The sequence below is a fragment of the Trachemys scripta genome, chromosome 5 (genome assembly GCF_013100865.1).
Source record: "Trachemys scripta elegans isolate TJP31775 chromosome 5, CAS_Tse_1.0, whole genome shotgun sequence".
Taxonomy (NCBI): domain Eukaryota; kingdom Metazoa; phylum Chordata; order Testudines; family Emydidae; genus Trachemys; species Trachemys scripta.
Window position 1 is genome coordinate 57800496 of NC_048302.1, and position 21132 is coordinate 57821627.

General features: G+C 40.9%; 1 protein-coding gene across 3 annotated transcripts in view; it reads right to left on the reverse strand.

The window, feature by feature from the left end:
- Nucleotides 1-21132, reverse strand: part of FBXW7 (F-box and WD repeat domain containing 7) — a 281687-nt gene that overhangs the window by 209106 nt on the left and 51449 nt on the right. For 2 of the 3 annotated variants that reach the window (XM_034771528.1, XM_034771529.1), the window contains exon 2: nucleotides 20734-20783. The gene's annotated coding sequence lies outside the window, so the exon portion shown is untranslated. Of the gene's footprint in view, nucleotides 1-2578; nucleotides 2691-20733; nucleotides 20784-21132 lie in introns of all 3 variants that reach the window. The other variant, XM_034771527.1, reaches the window with a different exon arrangement.

Consider the following 21132-nt stretch of genomic DNA (forward strand, 5'->3'; position numbering starts at 1 on the left):
GAGAGGTCACAATGGTGCACTCCGGGACAGCTTCCAGAGGCCAATACCATCGAATTGCGGCCATACTAACCCTCATTCGAATTGACAAAATCGATTTTGGTGCTACTCTGCTCGTCGGGATGGAGTACAGAAATCGATTTTAAGAGCCCTTTATTTCGAAATAAATGGCTCTGTTGTGTGGACAGGTCCAGGGTTAATTCAATTTAACGCTGCTAAATCCGAATTAAAGTCATAGTGTAGACCAGGCCCAAGACATGCAACAGGAAACGCTGGTTGAGGGACACTAGATGGGGAGGGCTCTGAGTTACTATAGAGAATTCTTTCGCAGGTGTCCGGCTGGTGGGTCTTGCCCACATAGCAGGGTCTGACTGATCACCATATTTGTGGTCAGGAAGGAATTTTCCCCCTCATCAGATTAGCAGAGACCGTAGGGGTTTTTTGCCTTCCTCTGCAGCATGGGGCATGGATCACTTGTAGGTTTAAACTAGTGTAAATGGTGGATTCTCTGTAACTTGAAGTCTTTCGGTCATGATGTGAGGACTTACACCCTTTCAAGACAATGGTCCTCCCCTCCCCCCCACTGTGGAATTTCCAACTCAAAAATGATTGCCTTCTGAAGGATAGCAATCCAGTGTTGCAAGCTTCCAGAGCACGAGCGCTACTTGCTTCTCTACTGTCAATGCAACTCTTATTTTGGTGTCCCTGCTCTGGATGTTTGGGCCCAACTCAGCACACAGCCTGGGAAATGTGGTCTTTTGCATCCACAAGTTCTAATGCCACTCCTTGTCATCCTAACCCTGCATTATGACACAAGCCCACGAGGCACTGCTCATTTCTCAGCCCCGGAAGCGGTGATCCTTGTGTGGAGCTGCTCCATGAATAACGGCAGCAACCTGGCATTGCTGTGTCCATCAGCATGCAGTTACTGTGCTTGAACATCCCCATATCTTCCTCATTGCAATTCTGACTGTGGTAGTACTCCAAGTTCTGCAAATACATGAGAATTGTGTGTTCCTAATAGCAATGCTCAAGAGAGACTTGCACTGAGTTGTGTAGGGTCCATGTTTCTGCCAGAGGAGGGAGGATACAAATTGATTTTTTTTTAAACGTTTTAAAAAATTAATTTCAACTGTTTGATTTTGGTTTTTAAATTATAAGAAGTTTTTCTTTTTAAAAATAAACATGTTTAAAATTAAATCTGAATTTAATACAAAATATGTTAAGGCCTAAATTTATTAGAATTTCTTAAAACATTTAAGTAAGAATTAATATGAATCCATGAGCCTCTATCAAAAACTCAGAGTTAAAGGTTGCTTTTATATTGAAAGAAAGAATCAGGGGAGAAACAACTAACTTTTGACATCAAGCTTTATACATGGCACAATAGATTATGTACTGTATTAAGAGCTTGATCCTGTGAGGGACCTGGGGCTGGACTACTGGGTGCAACAGACTGGCAGAGTCATCACAGGCTCTGGGACCTGGCCTCTGACTCCAGGAGACGACATCAAGTATCTCATCATGATCATCTACCGAGCCCAGCTGGGTGGTCTCATTCTCCTATTTCACAGCTTCTTTCTACATGAACTCAAATTGGTTCAGTTCTCAAATAATGAATCTTTATGACACTACCCACCATGTAAACTTACTCTCCAGCTGATGGGAAAACAATAAAGTTTATCTATCCAAAACATATAAGGTTGTTTTGTTTAATAACAATAAATGTTATATGATGGTTAGCATGTTTAATTAAATTCCAGTTACCATCCTAATGCATTGACACAAATCATGAGCTACAAGTTAATTAATAAGCAATACATCATTCACCATTTCCTAACATACTAAAAAGGTACAGTTATTAAGAATCTGAAAATATTAATCTATATAATTGCTTAAATAAATGTATATTTAGTTACAAATCAACACATTTTAATGGTTCTCAATCAACGAAAATGCACCTTCTTCTTTAGAAAATAACTCAAGTACAAGTGGAAAAGTTGATTAAAACAGATTATTTAAATCGAGGCTTACCACTTGGTCCTTGAAATCATTGCCTTGATTTAAATCAATCCACCCTGTGCCAGAGAGATGACAGAGACTAAGAAGCATATAAAACAATAAAAGATTTCAAAAACAGGACCACAGTTATGGGATGGAATAGGCACTCTGGAATGGAGAAAGAGACATGGTGGGAACTTGACACCTAGCTCCCAGAAATCCTGGGGCAGTCAAGGGGCAACCCACAAAACACTGCAGAAATGTCCCACAAGACACTGAGCTGGACATTCACTGTGACATTCACTGGGGAACTGTGAGATACCTACCTACAGTGAACTGCATTTTACATTGATGCAACAACTCATTGTGAGGATACACATAGCTGATGCAAGCATCTAAGTGAGCACACATCACCTACTAGAGTCAGCGGACATATAGTGACATAACTTATGGCAACTGAACTTTGTAGTGTACACATGACCTTAAAAGAAGTGACTTCAAGTCTTGGTAATGCTTCTGATCCCTAATCTAAGACAACAGAAGTGGTTCTCAAATCTGACAGCCCTTTCCAATGACATACCTTACGTTTTTTTCCTCTGAGTCTACGTCTGTCAGGCAGATGCTTAAGTGATCTAGACCACTTGAATTCATTCTTTCCGAAACGTCCTTCTGTTACCCAAAGTTAGCAGGAACTAAGGGAAAAGGTGGAGAAGAGGGAGTGAGAGCCTTCACCCTAAATATAAAATAAATATGTCTGACATGAAGCACAGGGTACGTCGACACTGCAATAAAAATAAATAAAAAACATTTAAAAAAACCCACCACACACACAAACCTTATGACAGAGTTCTGAGACTTGCTGCCAACTGACTCGGGCTCGCAGGGCTAAAAATAGCAGTCTAGACATTTGGGCTGGAGCCGGGCTCCGAGACCCTCCTCCTTTGCAGGGTTTCAGAGCCCAGGCTCCAACCCAACTCCAAAACATCTACACTGCTATTTTTAGCCCCACAGCCCGAGTCCCGTGAGCCCAAGCCTATTGCCCAGACTCAGACTCACTGCTGCAGCTCTTTTATTGCAGTGCATATATACCCTTAGGTCCAATGTTAGACCTGGCACTCATATTCAAACACTGTGTTTACACTTCAGATAAATAAGCCAATATCCGGAGGATTTTATTTGACAAAAACTGAACTCTCCACCAACAAATAAAATGGAAAAAAGTAGTGGGGCTCACTCAAGCTCCATTGCCTTAAGAAAAAATGAGATGCCACCCACAGCAGATTACACAGATATTCAAAATATGATCACATGTGCTCTGTTGGGCTCAATCACATGAAGGGGTGGTCTGCTTTGCATCACTGGGATTTGCTCCACATCACTGGGGTTAAGATACTCCTATAATCAACGCAAGATTAAAGCACAGATATGTGCTTAATGCCCCAGCTACCAAAAATACGATAGTATCAGAATCTAAACTTATTTATTTACACTGGGGTAATTACGCCAGTGTAATCTCTGTTTTGAATCAGTGTAGTGTGTATAGTAAGGTGATGCACTGATGTAAATGCATCCATGTCATTAGTTGTACTGGTGCAGATTCCCCTAATCTAGATGAGCTCTAAATCACTAGACATCTGAGTTAGCAGATTTTCTAAAGAAAGGTGCATTCTCATTGATTTATCTCAATGGGAATTCACACCTATTGATTTAGGCTGTCTCTACACATCATTGCATCTATTCCTTTCAGTTTATATTTTCAAGATTTTCCTTGCAATCATAGGATTAGACTGTTTTCATAAAAAGAGGATGCCAACTTGCTCTCTAGCACCTCAAGAACTGCTGAATCACAGATTGGGACAAATTTGAGCCTTACTTACCACTTACTCCTTGAGAGACGCAGACACACTGTTCAGACCCTATTTGACTTAAGTCTACTAAGGTGTTCTCTTCAGTCCTATCAGATGCAGAGCTGAACACATTACTTTGTTCAGAATACACTATTCCCAAAGATTTATGAAACTTGACAAGACAGGGACGAAAGAAATTCTTCCTGCCAATTCAAGTAATACACTGCCATGCTGTTGGCTGTGAGAATCTTCAATGCCTGAACTATAATCAAATGAATGAATGCTTAGAATGCAAGCCTATCACTCTTAGCCAAAAGAGGTTGGTAATTTGAATTCATTGGGTTTCCTTAACCCTAGGTAGAACAGAGGAAAACCCAGTGCAAGGTTGCTAAATGTTTATTCTGTTAGACTTGGTTTATCCCTGATAGCACGGAGACTGATGTTTTAGATTTGGCTGGAGGACAAAGTCACTAAAAATCAACGCATCTTAGTGCCAGGAGCCAAAGAACCACCAAAACATGAGACAGTGAGTCTATCTGAGTGAAGTAACTGAGGCAAGGGCAGCATCTGACACCAGATCAGGTAAAAACCCTGTTACAGGTAAATATGGGGATATCTATATATGTGTTCATCCTCATTTCCTCTTTCTCATCTTACTGTGGTTTTATTTAGTTGTCTTCTTTCCCTGCTGTATCAAATGCTACCTGTGTAAGGGCTTGTCTATACTGTGAAGTTAATTCAGATTAAAGTAGGCATGATTTTAAAGCTGAATAGCTATTCTGAATTAACTCCTCATGCATGCAGATACTCTTATTCTGGGAAAACTTGCTCTTATTTTGGAAACTTCCCCCGTAGATAAGCCTTAAAACTACTTTCTGTGTAGTCTTCAGGAAGAAAAAATTATAAAAAAGTTTTTAAAAGTTTTAATCACTTAAATATAAAACGTTAGTAAAATAGCCCTCATGTTATTTATTTTCATAAATTCACTTTATGGTACACTGTACCTACATTTTCAGTTTTCAATATGCCACAGATTTTTATATTTATCCCATAATTATCACAAGCAGTTGAGGGTGATTGAGAACTGGAGGCTTCGGCAATTGGGTCTTTGGCTCCAGTGGACTGCAGGCTCTCAGTAGAGACCTCTCATGCCATCCTTCAGTGAACTACTATCCATATATCTGACTCTGGGGATCACTGTAAAACCCTACGCATCCCCTGTGTCCTCCGCCTGTTGGCACCAACAGCTCCTTGGTTCACAATATTCATCATTACAGATGGAGTTGAGGTTTCGAATGACATCCCATTCAAGACATTATCTAATGTGGACACTATTAAAAAAAATAGGAATCCCTCAAAAGGACAAGATAATCAACAGATTCCTACTGGTAGACCGAAAATGGAGTGTACCTGATTTTGCTGATGATGCATTTATGGCCTCTCAAAAAGGTGTCTGAAAACAGCGACCAATCATAGCACTTTAGATGAAATGTATCAGGGACACTGGGTTGAGACCTTAGCCTTGATACCTCCTTCTGGAGAGCCACAAGCTTTTCTCACGGCACACACATCCACGCTATTCTAGAATACAGAGGCACTTCTACCAACATTTGAAATTGTGTGGGGTCTACGATCACCCCCAAACAGTCACTCTTGGCCTTTGTATGTCATCACCCACGGGTATAAGACTGGATTTTCAAGACCAAAGGCACCACTGCCCTGAGAAGGGCACATGCAGGATTACCCAGAGTGCTTTTGCTGTCACAGGCAAACTTCATTACAAGTATGATGGCTGTTAATTTTACCCAGCTTTTATTAAATTAAATATTGTAACATTTTGGCTTTAAGCTATTATATAATAGAAGTCTGAATTTACTCTCATGCATTTTATATCCCTTACCCAGATTTTACCTTAAGCCTGCAGAGACAACAAATACAAAGGACATAGACAGTAGGGGGAACATGTATGAGGGATGTAGGACAGAAAGCAGGTAGATAGGAAGTGATGAAAGCAATGTGGATTGGGTAATGTACTCCATACACAGTCTTGGTAGTTCCATGATTCTTTGGACATTCTAGAGGAGTACAATTATACAGTCTGGTGTAACATTTGAAGAGACAATTTAGGACACACTTTTGGAAGATGTGAATTTTCAGGAAGGGGTTATAAGGAATGTGAAAAGGCATGAGACAAACACAGGCAGGAAAAGGGATTCTAGGTAGAGAGAACCAACAGGGAATATACCAAACACTGCAATATTTTATCAAGAGGAAGTTAATACAAGAATATAATCAAGTTATATCCCAAAGTATGAGAACTGAAAACTTGCAATTTTTTGCAACTTCAAGTGTTACTCTCATTCAGAGCATAGAACTTTTTTGAAATGCACTAAGCCATTTCTCTCATCAACATCTCAGGGATACAGATACCACAGGTTAATCATCTTGTTTCCTGCAACAACCCAGTTTTTCAGCAATATTTTCTCCTAGATAAAACCACAAGTCTGAAATGTACCCCTAGCAAGCAGATCTGGAAAGCAGTCATTTACTTACCATCTCTGGTTCTCTGCTATGAAAATTCTGAACAGGACTCCTGTCAAGTTAATTTCCACGTTGAAAAGAAGGAACGGAAGAGTCTGTATTTGTGGGGCATCCTTGATACACTTTCAGATTAATCAAGAACCATAGCACAAAGCATAAAAGAAACTACAAACTGAAAGTTGCATTGTCATTTATTACTCTTTCCACCCCTTTATTCTGCAGCAAAACAAGTGGACTGGCCTTAATTAAGTTTAGGAAGCAGAAATATTTTAAGATAATCGGCTGCTTTAAAGACAAGTCTATGTACATTAATATCTGAGTTGTTTGACCCAAGCATGGGAATTCATTGCAACTGTCTTGTTCGCCTCTTTTCTTCCCTCCCCCTGTCCACCGTATGTTTATTCTTCTAAACAAAGGATTTATTTGGACAAATTGTTTCATTGTAAACATTAACATTTTAAACACTCCATCTTAATTCTTCAGTGTTGTAACTCACTGTCAAATTTCTTTCCCCCCCCCCCATTAACCCTTTAGGAGGTTACAGGTCCGAAGCTTGCTACCCAATCTAACCCCTGCTACAGCTAACGCAATCTGCATGAGAGAGTCACATGGAAAAATGCTAATTTACAATACCAAGAGGTTATGGGGGTTTAAAAAGCTATTAAGAACTTACATGTGCTAAAAAAATTAAAGCTTTAAAAATAAAACACAATTATGTTCTGTATACCCGTTAACCTTCTGGCATGAAGAGTTGGGTCTTCCTAAGAGCAGAAGTTGGCAATGTTTAATATCAAAACACATTAACAGATGTGAACAAAGAAAGGGGAAAGTGTCTTGCTTGTTAACTTCTTTTCTACTATATCACGTCTGACAATCCTAAAAGGGGAATTGCTTCCTCCAGCTAGGAAAGTGTAAAGGCAGCCCAAAGTGGTCAAAAGAGACTGAGTATTCTGCAAACCCTGTTTCCTGGCTACACTTTCCATTTTCATGAATAATAAAGGAAAATAAATTCAGAGTACCTCATGACTCTAAAAACAGAGCACTTGAATACTTAATAGGATATATTTTTCTTTATCCATTTCCTTCTAACAGGAGGAAGTGACAAGATTCTACATCTGTGTATATATACACATATACATACATCCTTCATAGATACAGAAAGTTTCTCAGCTCAAGGAATTGACATGGTTATGGAGGAATGAGCACTAAGGTTTGGAAGTGCAAGCCTTTCATTATTTTTGACTGCTGTACAGAACACTGCTAACTACACCCTGCATAGTTTCATCTGGTGCTTTCTTAACCTTACCCACATGTGGCAAACCATATAGGGACTTTGTATCCTGATTACTCTTCATATGATGCTTGTGCTATCATGTGTCTCCTCCATGCATTATATTGATGCAAAAAGAATTAGAGAATGAAGAGGTAGCTGTGAATTTTACAAGTACATGGACACAATTGATAAACTAATCTGCCAGGCTGTCCACAGCAGAGTAAGGGAAAGAAGGTACTTAGGTAATTTCCTCCTGTGTATACGCAGGAGGCCGCGTTGTACAGGCCTATCTCTGAGCCCTGAAAGTTACACAAGAGATAGAATAGTTCAGCGATTGGTGTCAGTGTGGGACTTGGGGAATGCAAGTTTAGTTTCCTGCTCTATCATTAATTTCCTGGGTAAGTCACTTAGTCTCTCTGTGTCTCACTTGCCAGTCTGTAAAATGGTGATAGGAGCACTTCCCTACCTAACATGGATGTTCCGATAATGAATATTTTAAAGATTGTGATGTGCTCATTACTATGGTAATGAGAACCACTTAAAAAAATCCCACCAATACACCTTGAACATAGGGCCAGAAAATAAGTTCAGAAAAATCCTGCTCTTGCTTTTCTTCCTCTACTACCTTTGCTGCTGGAAGGGGATGGGTGGAGTGGGGGGGAAGAGACATGTTTAACTTTTGTATACAGTATTGTTGTGGCCCATTAGTCCCAAGATATTCGCGAGACAATGGTACCATCAAACCATTACGACCCATGCTCAATGGGGACCACATTCTGAAAGAAATCTTTCCTGAACCCCCTCTACTGACCTTGAAAGAACCACTCAACTTCACCAAGCTCATCATCAGAAGCAAGCTCCCCTCAGACCAGGACACACCAACACAAAGAAGCACCAGACCCTGTCAGAACAACAGATGCAAAACTTGAAGACATATCTCCACTGCTATGATGATCAACACTCCCCCAACACACACACAAAACACCTTTCAAGATCCCTGGGTCCTACACATGCCTATCACAACATGTGGTGTACTTTGACCAGTGCACTAAATGCCCCAAGAACAACAACTATCTGGTGAAACCAGACAGTCACTATGCTCTCAAATAAGCGAACACAGAAAACTGATAATACACCATATCACCTGTAAGTGAACACTTTTCACAAAGCAATCACTCTATATCTGACCTCTCAGTCCTGATCTTCAAAGAAAACCTGCATAACAATCAAAAGATGAGCCTGGGAGCTTAAATTCATAACTGTCCTAGACACTAAAAATCATGAACTGAATACAGACACTGGATTTACTGCTTATTACAACAATCTATAACCCACTAACACCCCTCCATTACCCCCAGTCCGTCCCCCCTGCCACTTATTCCCTCCTATGACTGGACAGATTTTAACAGGTCACTTCATCTTGAATAGTCCCTTGAAATATGTGTTAACTACTTATGCTAAACAATCTGTTCTGCCTTGTATTTAGCTGTGACATTCTGTGTACTTTTCCCAGACCTGAAGAAGAGCTCCGTGTAAGCTCAGCAGCTTGTCTCTCTCATCAACAGAAGTCCGTCCAAACTATATTACCTCACTCATCTTCTCTATGTTTAACTTTTGGCAGGCCAGATCCAGTAACTTCAAACACAAAGAAGAACTGTGTCTACAACAGTAAATAGATAGAAATGCAAAAATAAACACTGGAATCCTGCTTATAGATAAGAATGTTGTTGTTTCCTGCTACTCTGCTCAAGCAACGGGATCTGGAGGGCTCAGTTACTTAAATGACAGCTCTAGGCTGCCTTTGTATCTGACCAGCAGGGGAACCAATCCTTATGTTAAAATTACTGGACATTATTAAAGGGGGAAAAGTTGACCTAAAAAAATCGAAAAACAAAACAAAAATAAAACCAGTGGTATAAATTTAGACGATAGTCAGCAAACCTTCCAAAAAACTCTCATTACAGTTACTAATACTTAAAATTCTATATATGAAAGAATGATGATCAGCCCTTATGTTATAAGTCTTATTATTTTATTGGACATTAGCAAGTTTTGGTTAATCTGTCTTGCACCTTGATATTAGTAAGGTCATTCATACATTTGTGTGTAAGCTATGAGCCAAGTTTTACATATGTGCATATGTCTGCAATCACAAATCAGTAAGCAACCAATGCAAACAGAGATGGAAACTCTGCATCACTGTGTAATCACTAGTTAAATTGTTTAAAATGATAAATCAAACTGATTAAATAACAGCAGAAAAAAATGTAAGCATAAAATGCTAACTCAAGTCAGTTCATCTTGAATGGTCCCTTGAAATATCTGTTAACTACTTATGCTAAACAAATATGTTCCGCCATGTATTTAGCTGTGACACTGGGCTTGTCTTCACTACAATGTTGCAGCTGCACTACTGTAGCACTTTAATGAAGATGTTCCTCCTACGCTAATGGGATAGCTTCTCCCATCAGCGTAATTAATCCACCTCCCTGAGAAGGCAGGAGAAGCTCCCCCATCAACATTGCACTGTCTACACAGGGGGCTAGGTTGGTATAACTACATCACTCAAAAGTGTAGATTTTTCACACCTCTGAACAACGTAGTTATACCGATATGCATCTGCAGTGTAGATCTGAACTCTGAGTACATTTCCCAGACCTGAGGAAGAACTCTGTGTAAGCTCGAAAGCTTGTCTCTCTCACCAACAGAAGTTGGTCCAATACAAGATATTACTGTCTCTCTCTAACTTCCAAATGTGTTATATGAATGTGACTCCTTTATGTAACATTTAGGACATTCTATGGGTATCAGTTTCTCCAACCAATACAAAAGGGACACATACACACTTTTAGGGTAAAGTTACACATAATCCAACATACATTCTCTTCTATATTTGATCCTTTTACAATGCTCTGTCAGTGTTAAAAGGGCAGAAAGTCACCTGATCTCCCCAGTTGGCATAAATCTAATGATGCCAACCTCCATGGAATGCATCCCAGCAGGCATGTGAAGATTGGGAAGGGGCAAAACAGCTTCACTCCCTATCTGCACCCAGTAAGCGATGTGCACAGCTGAAAATCTAGCCCAATGACAACTCCAATACACCTCTACCCAGATATAACGCAGCCCGATATAACATGAATTTGGATATAATGCGGTAAAGCAGCGCTCCGAGGGGGCAGGGCTGAGCACTCCGGCCGATCAAAGCAAGTTCGATATAACACGGTTTCACCTATCACGCGGTAAGATTTTTTGGGTCCCGAGGACAGCGTTTATCGGGGTAGAGGTGTACATACATCACTTCACTTCACTCCTCCCAAAGATCAAATCCTTGCCTCTCTTTTGCAGGTGTGAATGGTCTTTCTGTAGTAAAACACATTCAACTGCACAAAGTAGAAGAGGATTTGGAGAGTCTACACAGGAAGATGTGCCCCTTGTATAAAGCATAGTACAGATAACTAACATTAGAAAAATATAGCATATACGCAACATTGAATACTTTAGCTTGTGCTAAACAAATTAAGTTAGAGTTTAGACTCCCCCCAAATTAACACGTTAAAAAGTATGCAATGACTTTTCTGTAGTAGACCTTCAAATACATATGATAGCTAACATGTTTTAACATCTCACCATTTATCCTCATCTAGACAAGGTGTTAAGAAGGACTGCTAATCTCAGAAATGTAAGATTATTTGGTTTAGAAACTGTTTTTACTATCAGCATAGTTAAAGGCTTTATTCTTTGATAAATTAAATGGCAAAAAACTTCATTAATGCAGAGTTAAGGTTACCCAGTGATGGCTTGTACCCTTCCATAACATCAAATTCAGTAAAACTCAGACTTGTGAAAACCCAGAAATATAAGGTATATGACTACACAATCTTACTTGTGCACCCCCTGCAGCTGGCAATAGCCAGTGGAAACTGTCTGCATGCACTCTGGCTGCATTCACTGTGTTAAGTGGAGCGGTACTGAATGGTGGAGGAATTAGTTGGAGCAGCTTTGAAAAGCTGTGATTGTGGTATGAGGAGATCTGGGGGACTGTGGCACTGTGGAGGTATATGTGAGCCTCTCTCCCTGAATCCTGTGTGCATGTGATCAAAGGAAGGAGGTGCATGTGTATTCAGAGGTTCAATATGACTCATTTCAGCTTTGTGAGCTGCAGACTGGATCAGTAGTGGGGCACAGGGTCTTCTTGCAATGGGGATTGTCAGAAGCTAGGTGGGAGATGAGTGTGGTCTGAGAGTTTAATTAAGGGTAAGTGAAAGAGTGTTTCGTGGTATTGTGTGCCTAAGCGTATTGTGTGCATAAGGCCTTGGCGACACTAGGGACTTCCCAGCGCTGCCGTGGCTCTCTCGCAGCGCTGTATGTACTCCACCTCTCCGAGGGGAATAGCTTGCAGCGCTGCAGGCTCTGATTACACTGGCGCTGTACTCGCTGCGCTCGGGAGGGGGGCATTTTCACATCCCTGAGCGCAGCAAGTTGCAGCTCTGTACAGCGCCAGTGTAGCCAAGGCCTAAGGGTGAAGTGGTTGTAAAAAGGGGTTGGAGGAGTTGTAAACTTCAATAATGATGTTCTTTCTGTGGAGTAGGCTAAGTGTATGAGGCCTGATCTACACAAGGAAATTAGTTTGGTATGACTATGTTGCTCAGGGGTGTGAAAAACCCACACCCTTGAGCAATGCAATTAAACCAATCTAACCATGGTGTAGATAGCATAGCTACCACTTCTCGGGGAGGTGTAGTAACTACATCGACAAGAGAACCCTGCTCTTAGCATAGATAGTGTCTTCACTGAAGCACTGCAGTATTTTAAGTGTAGACAAGCCCTGAGTGTAGAAAATCCTTGTTCAGCACAGGGCAAAGGCAACACGTAAATATATATTATGGGCTTATTGGGCCATCTTTTGAAGAGGGCAGAGTTAAGATAGTACGGTTGTGCACCTTAATTCTCTATTTCTTGTTTTTAATAAGTCTGAGTTTTACTGAACTCAATGTCCTGGAAGGTCACGAGCTATCACTGCCTGGAGAACCTTAACTCTGCGTTAAAGCTTTTTGCCATTTTGCCAAAGGATTGTTTTTTAAACAGAAAGAGAAACATTGTGAGTAAGAGTCAGTAGCTTTTCAGGCAGTTGTAATTATCATGTAGGCGTGAAGTACAGACACCTGGTGGACAGGGAATGATAACATGTAGCTCTTACATAGCACTTTTCACCTGCTTGAACAAATGGGGAAACTGAAGCACAGCGAGGCAGAGACTTGGACCAAGTCCCAGGCCAATGGAAAAGCTGGGAATGGAGCTCAGGTATTCGGAGTCCCTGTCCGCTGTTCTCTTCCTCTGGTCACACATGGACTATGTATTTCCTAAATCCTCCACACCCTAACATACACTTTTTTGCAGGGTTAGGGGATAATAGTTGTGCTTTGAAATGTCTGCAATGTGTAATTGCTAACAAAGCCAGTGAGAAAGCTCAGATATGGTCAAAGTCCCAAGACACTAACAGTTTTATTACATAGTGGTTACAGTACTTTTAAGCATGTGAAAAGACTGGTGAGTCTCTTTCCTCCCCAAAACCCCACTATTCCCTACAACAAACATTGGCAGAATCTGTGAACTTTAAGAAAAGCTGTTTTTTCAGGGAGCTGTTCTCAGCAACGTCTTGCTCAAATGACCCCAAATCTGGATCACTATCCCTACCCCAAAACCTTATAAAGGCACAGAAAATTTCAAGACAACCCCCAAGTACGCAGGCAGATTTTGGACCACTTAGAATAATCAGTTTTTTTAAAATAGAAAAAATCTTCACAATTGTAATTGTAGACGATCTACCACTCCGCTATTATATTTGTGAAATTAATCATCAGAGGTGGATTTTCTATATATGCATATCCTCAGTACAGGATAATCCCAAAAGCACAGTAGACTCAGAGAGGTGAGACCCATGTATCTCAATGTGATGGTTTCAAACTGAAATGAATCCGGCCTTAAACAACAGCTCTGAGATGTGTGAACTGCTCCTTTCATGTCAGTGGGTGTTCCCACCCCCTTATCCAGTGTTGGAGACCCTATGATATGGAACAAGCATGCTGCTTCACAATTCCTCACTCCAGTCCTCACCAGTGTTCTTGGTAAATAATCCCAGTATCCCTGTTCTCAGCATCCCACCCAGAAGGGCTTGACTTCCCCAGAAACTGTTTCACATGAGAGGCAGGATAACCCATGTTCACACACCCTCAGAGGGGCAGGGAGATGACTTGAGGTGGGTGAGGAAGGTGTGATGTTCTGTACCTAGTGGGAACACCCTGCATCCCATGTTCATCCTTATAAAATGATTGCGTGGTATCCAATGCAAAGTTTGTCATGTCGGGTGTCTTTGGAAGGCTCATTGAGCATTGTTGTTACAGTAATGTTATAGGTTGAAATTTCATGTATATAGTTATGAGGCTGAAAATGTGTTGTCATAACTATAAAGGGAAGGGTAACAGCCCTCCTGTGTACAATACTATAAAATCCCTCCTGGCCAGAGACTCCAAAATCCTTTTACCTGTAAAGGGTTTAGAAGCTCAGGTAACCTGGCTGACACCTGACCCAAAGGACCAATAAGGGGACAAGATACTTTCAAATCTTGGGGGGGGGGCGGAGAGAGAGGCTTTTGTTTGTGCTCTTTGTTTTGGGGGAAGTTCGCTCTTGAGACTAAGAGGGACCAGACATCAATCCATGCTCTCCAAATCTTTCTGAACAAGTCTCTCATATTTCAAACTTGCAAGTACAGCCAGGCAAGGTGTGTTAGTTTTATCTTTGTTTTCTCAACTTGTAAATGTACCTTTTGCTAGGGTGTTTACCTCTGTTTGCGGTAACTTTGAACCTAAGGCTAGAGGGCGTTCCTCTAGGCTTTTTAAGTTTGATTACCCTGTAAAGTTATTTTCCATCCTGATTTTACAGAGATGATTTTTACCTTTTTCTTTAATTAAAAGCCTTCTTTTTAAAAACCTGATTGATTTTTCCTTGTTCTAAAATCCAAGGGGATTGATCTGGACTCACCAGGAATTGGTGTGGGGGAAAAGGGAAGGGAGGGGAAGAATGATTAATTCCTCCTCGTTTTAAGATCCAAGTGGTTTTGGATCAGTGTTCACCAGGGAGTTGGTGAAAGAGTCTCTCAAGGCTACCCAGGGAAGGGAGTTAGCCCATTGGGAGTGGTGGCAGCGGACCAGATCTAAGCTGGTAGTTAAGCGTAGAAGTTTTCATGCAGGCCTCCACATCTGTACCCTAAAGTTCAGAGTGGGGAAGGAGCCTTGACATGTGTCCTCATGGCTTAAAACAAGCCCAGGCAAAAACTCTCCAAGAGCAGAGGGGCAGTTCACACCTCCTCAGGGCATGTATGGTCAGGGCCACTGAGAGTGGGTTCAGGCCCCCTGTGAAAAAAAAATTTCGGGCCCCCAGCAAGGGCGGACCGGCTAAACAGGGCCAACGGGAGGGTGTGTGTGTGGGGGGGAAACGAGAAAGCCGGGCCTGGAATTTTTTCGGGCCCTCCAGCAAGAGTGGACAGGCTAAACAGGGCCGACGGGGGGGGGGGAGCCGGGCCCCCTTCCGACCGCTGCACCCTGGTAATTTGTATCGGCTTCCCCCGACCCTCGTCATCCCTGTGTATGGTTAGGGTTAGAGTAGCCCACCCTCACAGGAATAAATGACATTGGCCTAGGCAGCAACAAAGGATCTCTTGGACTCTCAAGTGAGTCCCTCCGCTTCTTTGGTCAGTTTGGGACTGCAATGAGCTAATGCTCACCTGACTCTGAAGGGCGGGGGGGAGGGTGTGCAAAACCAAGAGGGAAGAAAGAATATGATGAAAGGGACAAACTTTACCATGCTCTTCCTCTCTCTTCCACTTACATCTACAGACATCACCACCAAGCAATTGAAGCGCTGATCAAAGGGGAGAGCCTGGCTGAAGGGCAACCAGCCAGCCTGTGGTGAGAAGCATCTAAAGTTGTAAGGGCACTGAAAGTGTTAAGATCAGCTTAGAATGTGTTTTGCTTTTATTTTATTTGACCAAATCTGACTTCTTGTGCTTTCACTTATAATCACTTAAAATCTATCTTTCTAGTTAATAAATTTGTTTGTTTATTGTACAAGAAGCAGTGCGTTTGGTTTGAAGTGTGTCAGAGACTCCCCTCGCGATAACAAGCCTGGTACATATCAATTTCTTTGTTAAACTGACAAACTCATATAAGCTTACAGTGTCCAGCGGGCATAACTGGACACTGCAAGACAGAGATTCCTACGGTTGTGTCTGGGACTGGAGATACTGGCTAGTGTCATTCAGTTGCACAATCCAAGCAGCTTACATGCCAGAGGCTGTGCGTGAACAGCCCAAGAGTGGGGGTTTTCACAGCAGAGCAGGGTAGGGCTGGCTCCCGGAGTCAAGGATTGGAATGACCTAGCAGATCACCGGTCCGGATAATACCAGGGGAACGTCACAGAGGGTCTGAGACTTCCCCAGAAAGACAACCACCCTCCAGAACCTGGCTCACAGGGGAGCTGGTGATTGGGGGGGGGGATCTGAACCCCAAAGATGGGCAGAGATCCCCACATCCTAGCACATACACAGGGGAGAAGGAGCAGGGCTCACACACCCCCAGGGTGTAAGGGATCCCAGATCCCAGTTCACACGGGGAAAAAGCACAGAGGGCTCAGACCCCCACCTCCCAAGAAAGTCAGGCCCCATGAGGGGGGACATGGAGCAAGTCTGACCCCTGTGGATGAGCAGGGGCCTCCTAGATCCTGGCACACAGACAGACAGGATGGCAGGGAGCATGACTCAGACCCCCCAGAGATTCAAGGCCCCAGCTTATACGACTGGAGGAAGGGAGAAAGTATCAGGCCCCTAACAAGGGCAGGCGGGCCCCAAAATGTTGGTACACACACAGAAGGGAATAATAAGGGCTGACATCCTCCTGCCCTTTGTTCTTCCTCAGAGTCCCTACGTTCCCTCCCCAGTGTCTCTTTCCCTCTACCAGCCCCCAATTCCTCTCACCTCCCCAAGCACACATTCTCATCTATCCCCCTTCCATCATCCTCTCTCCCCTTGATGCAGCCCCAAATGCTTCTCTTCTCATCTTTATTCCCCCCACTCCTCAATCCCTAAAATGCCTCTCCCCTCCCAGCAATCATTTGCATGTATATATATTTACATATTTTATAAATCTACTTTGAATACATTCCCCCAAAATTAAAACCCTAATTTTCTAGTATAGAGCAGGCCTTAGTGTAATCCATGGGGCTTTTTATCATTATAAAGTGCTTTTTAGACCAACTAAATGAAGAACCAAATTCTTCGGCTAATATTGTAAAATAATTTCCCCTAAAGGGCTAGTGCATGGCATGCACTCTACTGGGGTAACTCTCAAGCATTTGAGACTCTGATGCTATGAACTCAGCCCTGTTTTGATCTTTATCTGTGCACAAAAAATTGCAAACCACACCATCTCTTAAAAAAAAAAAAAAAAAAAAAAAAAAAAGAAGCTAGTTTTTCCACGGAACTCTATCTTGGGAATTCCTGGTTTGAATAGCCCCAAATATGGATCTCTGACAAAACCCAATACCCCCAAGAGAAACATAAAAAATCAAGGCAATATGAGAAAAGGTACGTATTTTAGAGCACTTAGACAAGTCAAGCTCTACACAGAAAGCTGGTCTTACTCTTAACTATGGAAAAGTTAGCATACTGCTACGACAAAGAGAATATGAACAGGAAACAAAGATGGACTTACTCCAAGACCATTCTTAGGAAACCAGGAACATGGGTAGTTCAAGAAGAAGAGCACTGATGGATTGGAGGGAGGCCACCTTGTAATATCCTTATATTTGTTACTAAATAAGGCAATATCCCTTCATTTTTGAATACTTACAGTCCCTATATGTTATTAAAAAGAATCTTTAAAAATATACAAGTAGAGTTTTTTCTGTATTCTAAACATGACTTATGTACCCTTTTTATTTCTAGACCAATCATGGCATAAATAGTATTGGTACACAAGCAGATGAAAAAAAAAGTCAAAACCCATAAGTGACAGGGTGATAGAGAAAGAACGGAGTATCTTTTAGGTAAAAGAATAAAGTCATTACGCAATATTCGATTTTCAAGGTGCCAAGGATTATTAAACAACTGGGAATTTAGAAAATGTACTGAGTAGTTAACCATGTCCACATTGTGGGTGAAATTTGACCCACAAAGATTTCAGGTTTCCAAATCTATGACCTATAGAAGTCTTTATAAGCTCAGTAAAAACTGTTTATTACCAAACTAAATACCATACTACTGTCTGAATACTACACAAAAACAGAAAAGGAAATTGACTAGAAAATGAAAGTGATTAGGCTATATTAATTTCTAAACTAGAGAGAACAGAAAAGTATGACAGTGAAATGCAAAAACTCAGCTGTAATAATGTAATTTTAAGGTGCCACTTTTGATATTGAAAATCTTAAATAAAACATTTCTTCCCTATTTGTTAGCATCTAACTTCACAATATTTATCCAGCAACATTGGACCAATGGTCACACCAAAGGAAGAAAGAAAAAGTGTCATTCTAGAAGTCTTTCAGACAGCTTCAGTTCCTTTCAGCAATTTCCCCAGTATCACCTCTGGCATTTCTGCTGCTTCAAAGCCATATTTCAGCCTATTGCTTCCTCTTTTCTGCCAATAATTTATTTTCCTAGCCATTAGTTTTCCCTCCCCAACCTTGAGTCCTTACTTACCAACCTACCCTAAAAAGGATTTAAGGTATAATAATTGTAAAGTGCTTTGGGACTGAATGGAAGACGTTATCTCAGTATTATTTAATGTCATCCACCCAGATGTTCAACTCATTGGCCAAAGCACCTGTTTGTCTGGGGAAAAAGAAGGGCAGGGCAGGAATAAAAGTCTTTGTATACAACCAGTCTTTGCAACACTACTTAAAAGGAAGAAGGCTGGCAATGGCAGATTAGCTTTTTCTTGTGGTAGGATTTTTTTTTTTTTTTAAATAAGTACTACTCAAAGTGCAGCATAGTTTCAGAAGAAATAACTCCCTAAACTTTTCTAGGAGATGCGTTTACAAAATTTTTAATAGATAATATTTTAGAATACATCTCAAAATAATGCCAATTAAAGAGATCATCATCAGTAATACAGTCTCACTTGTAAATATTTTGAATGTAGTAACTAAACTACAGAAATGTCATTTTTGTCTTTCAGATATATTTTTCTTTTTTTGCCTAAGTGCTCTACTAGTTCAGAAACTGGGCTGCTGCTGCTCCTTTTATTATTAAAAAAAAAAAAACTTCCACTCACAATCCTAGAAGGATTTTGTGCTTTCAGCAATCCTGCATTGGCATCTGCCTTCAGACACAAGATTATTAACTTCCTCAGCAAAAAAGCAGAATCATAATTCTGAAAAATAAACAACACACAGGTGGGATCTTCCATTGGAAAGGACTTTTGCAGAAATCCAATTTATAAGGTTAAGATATACACTTTCTTTTCTGCTCAGCAGGTAGTCCAATATGGAGTATGGGCTATGCCTCACATTACCTTCAAAACCAACAAGATGAGACTGGAAAAGATGAGAAATAGGCTGTGCTGCTTTGGATTATGGCACATACAAATTTTTATCCATAGACCATCCATGATAATTGGAAATAATTACTGAAGACCACATAACATTCTCAGAAGTTTCACAGGACACCCAATTCGCACTCCATCCAGGAGGTAGCCATCCTCCTAGGGGAATCAAAATTAACTCCTAAGGAACAAGGAAGGCTCTTAACAGAAGCTTAAGTATGGCAAAAAAAAAAAAAAAAAAAAAAAAATCACAAAAACCAACTTTTCTGAAATAATTCAAACCATTCTGTATTCTCTTAATTAGCCTGTGATAATACATTATTGCTAATTGAGTGTTTATACTATAGAAAATTAAAATAAAATTAAATAACTTGGAGGCAAACAGGCATGACTTGGAGGCAGAAGTGGACATACCAAAAAAGGATACCCAAAGCAGGCTAGAACTGGGCAAAACGAAGAGCAAGAGCAGCAGCTGAAGAGGCAGAGGTCCTACAAGAGTTTGTTCATAGGCCATACGGAAGGAACTAATCAGAGAGAAGGCAATAGAGTTCTGGTTGTCACATGAGCCCCAGTAAGGAGCCAAATGTGTGGTACTCATGACCCAGTCCACAAATACCACCTTTAGACCCCAAAAATTTCAGTACTTGTGGCGTTTCACCTGTCATGCGCTAAGCAGCATAAACTCTGAGAATCCTGCACAGATTATAATTTTAGGGAAGATTTTTCTCCTTAGTTTACCATAGGAGGTTTTGAGTGAGTAGAGCTTAGTGACATTCTGTCTGCCTAGGTGCTGTACAGGGCTCACGTATGATGTCACAGCACATATAATGCCATCTAGATTATGGTCAGAAGGATCACTACATTATTTCTTTCCCAAACTGTAACAAAGCTTCCACAATTAACAGAAAAATCACAAGTACACGTGATGTATGGACACCCATGAAAAATACGTAGTTGTCTTCTGCACTTCTTACATAAATCACTCAAAATCAAAAGGAGTTATTTTCAAATATGGAGTGACAAGGTCAACTTCTATGTTCAAGAGTTCGGGGACATCCAGCTGTGCACAAACTAATCTATTTACTTGCTTCAGAGTACTAATATTCAACCAGATATCTACTAATAAAGTCCCATCACATTAGTTCTTGCCTCTGAGATGGAACTACATGCTATGTAAGTCTTTGCAACTAACTGCTATATCAGCATAAATCCTAGAGCACATACTGTGACAGGAGTAACTACTACTAAAACAAGGACTTTGTGCAGTAAAATGATGGTCTGCTTCCGTAGCGAGTTCTTCGTGTAAGCACAGATGCAGAACAAAAAACTCTATAAATGTAAGATTGTAGAAAACATTTTAAAATGAGCTCCTTCATCAAAATATATTGTATCTAACCAAAAAAACAGAGGCATTAGCAGCCCCTATACGGTTTTATGAACAAGGAGAAGACAAAGAAAGCCAACAGTTACTCACCAGATTTCTTTAGATCTTCTCACAGTCTCTCTGGTAGTCTAATATTATGCCTGTATAATAAAAAAGGAGTATTTTTTAAAACTCATGTAAACAGCAAATAATCCTACATTAACTATACAATCCTTAATTAATTTACATTTAATATAAACAAACTGTATCCTTGGTCTTAGGACAAGGCTCAAAATGAAGATTAATCATACATTAAGAAAGTTTTATCATTATATGTGTCTGTTACAGCTGTCCCCCTGCTGCATTCCTTTTTTCCCCTCTCCTTTCTGTTTGTCCTGTGTGGCCACCCCTCCCGACCATTGTGCTAACTAAAGTCACAGCCCTATTCATAGGAATGGCTTGTACAGACTAACTGGAGCCATTGCTCTGCCTAGGGAGGGGGCTTCTTGC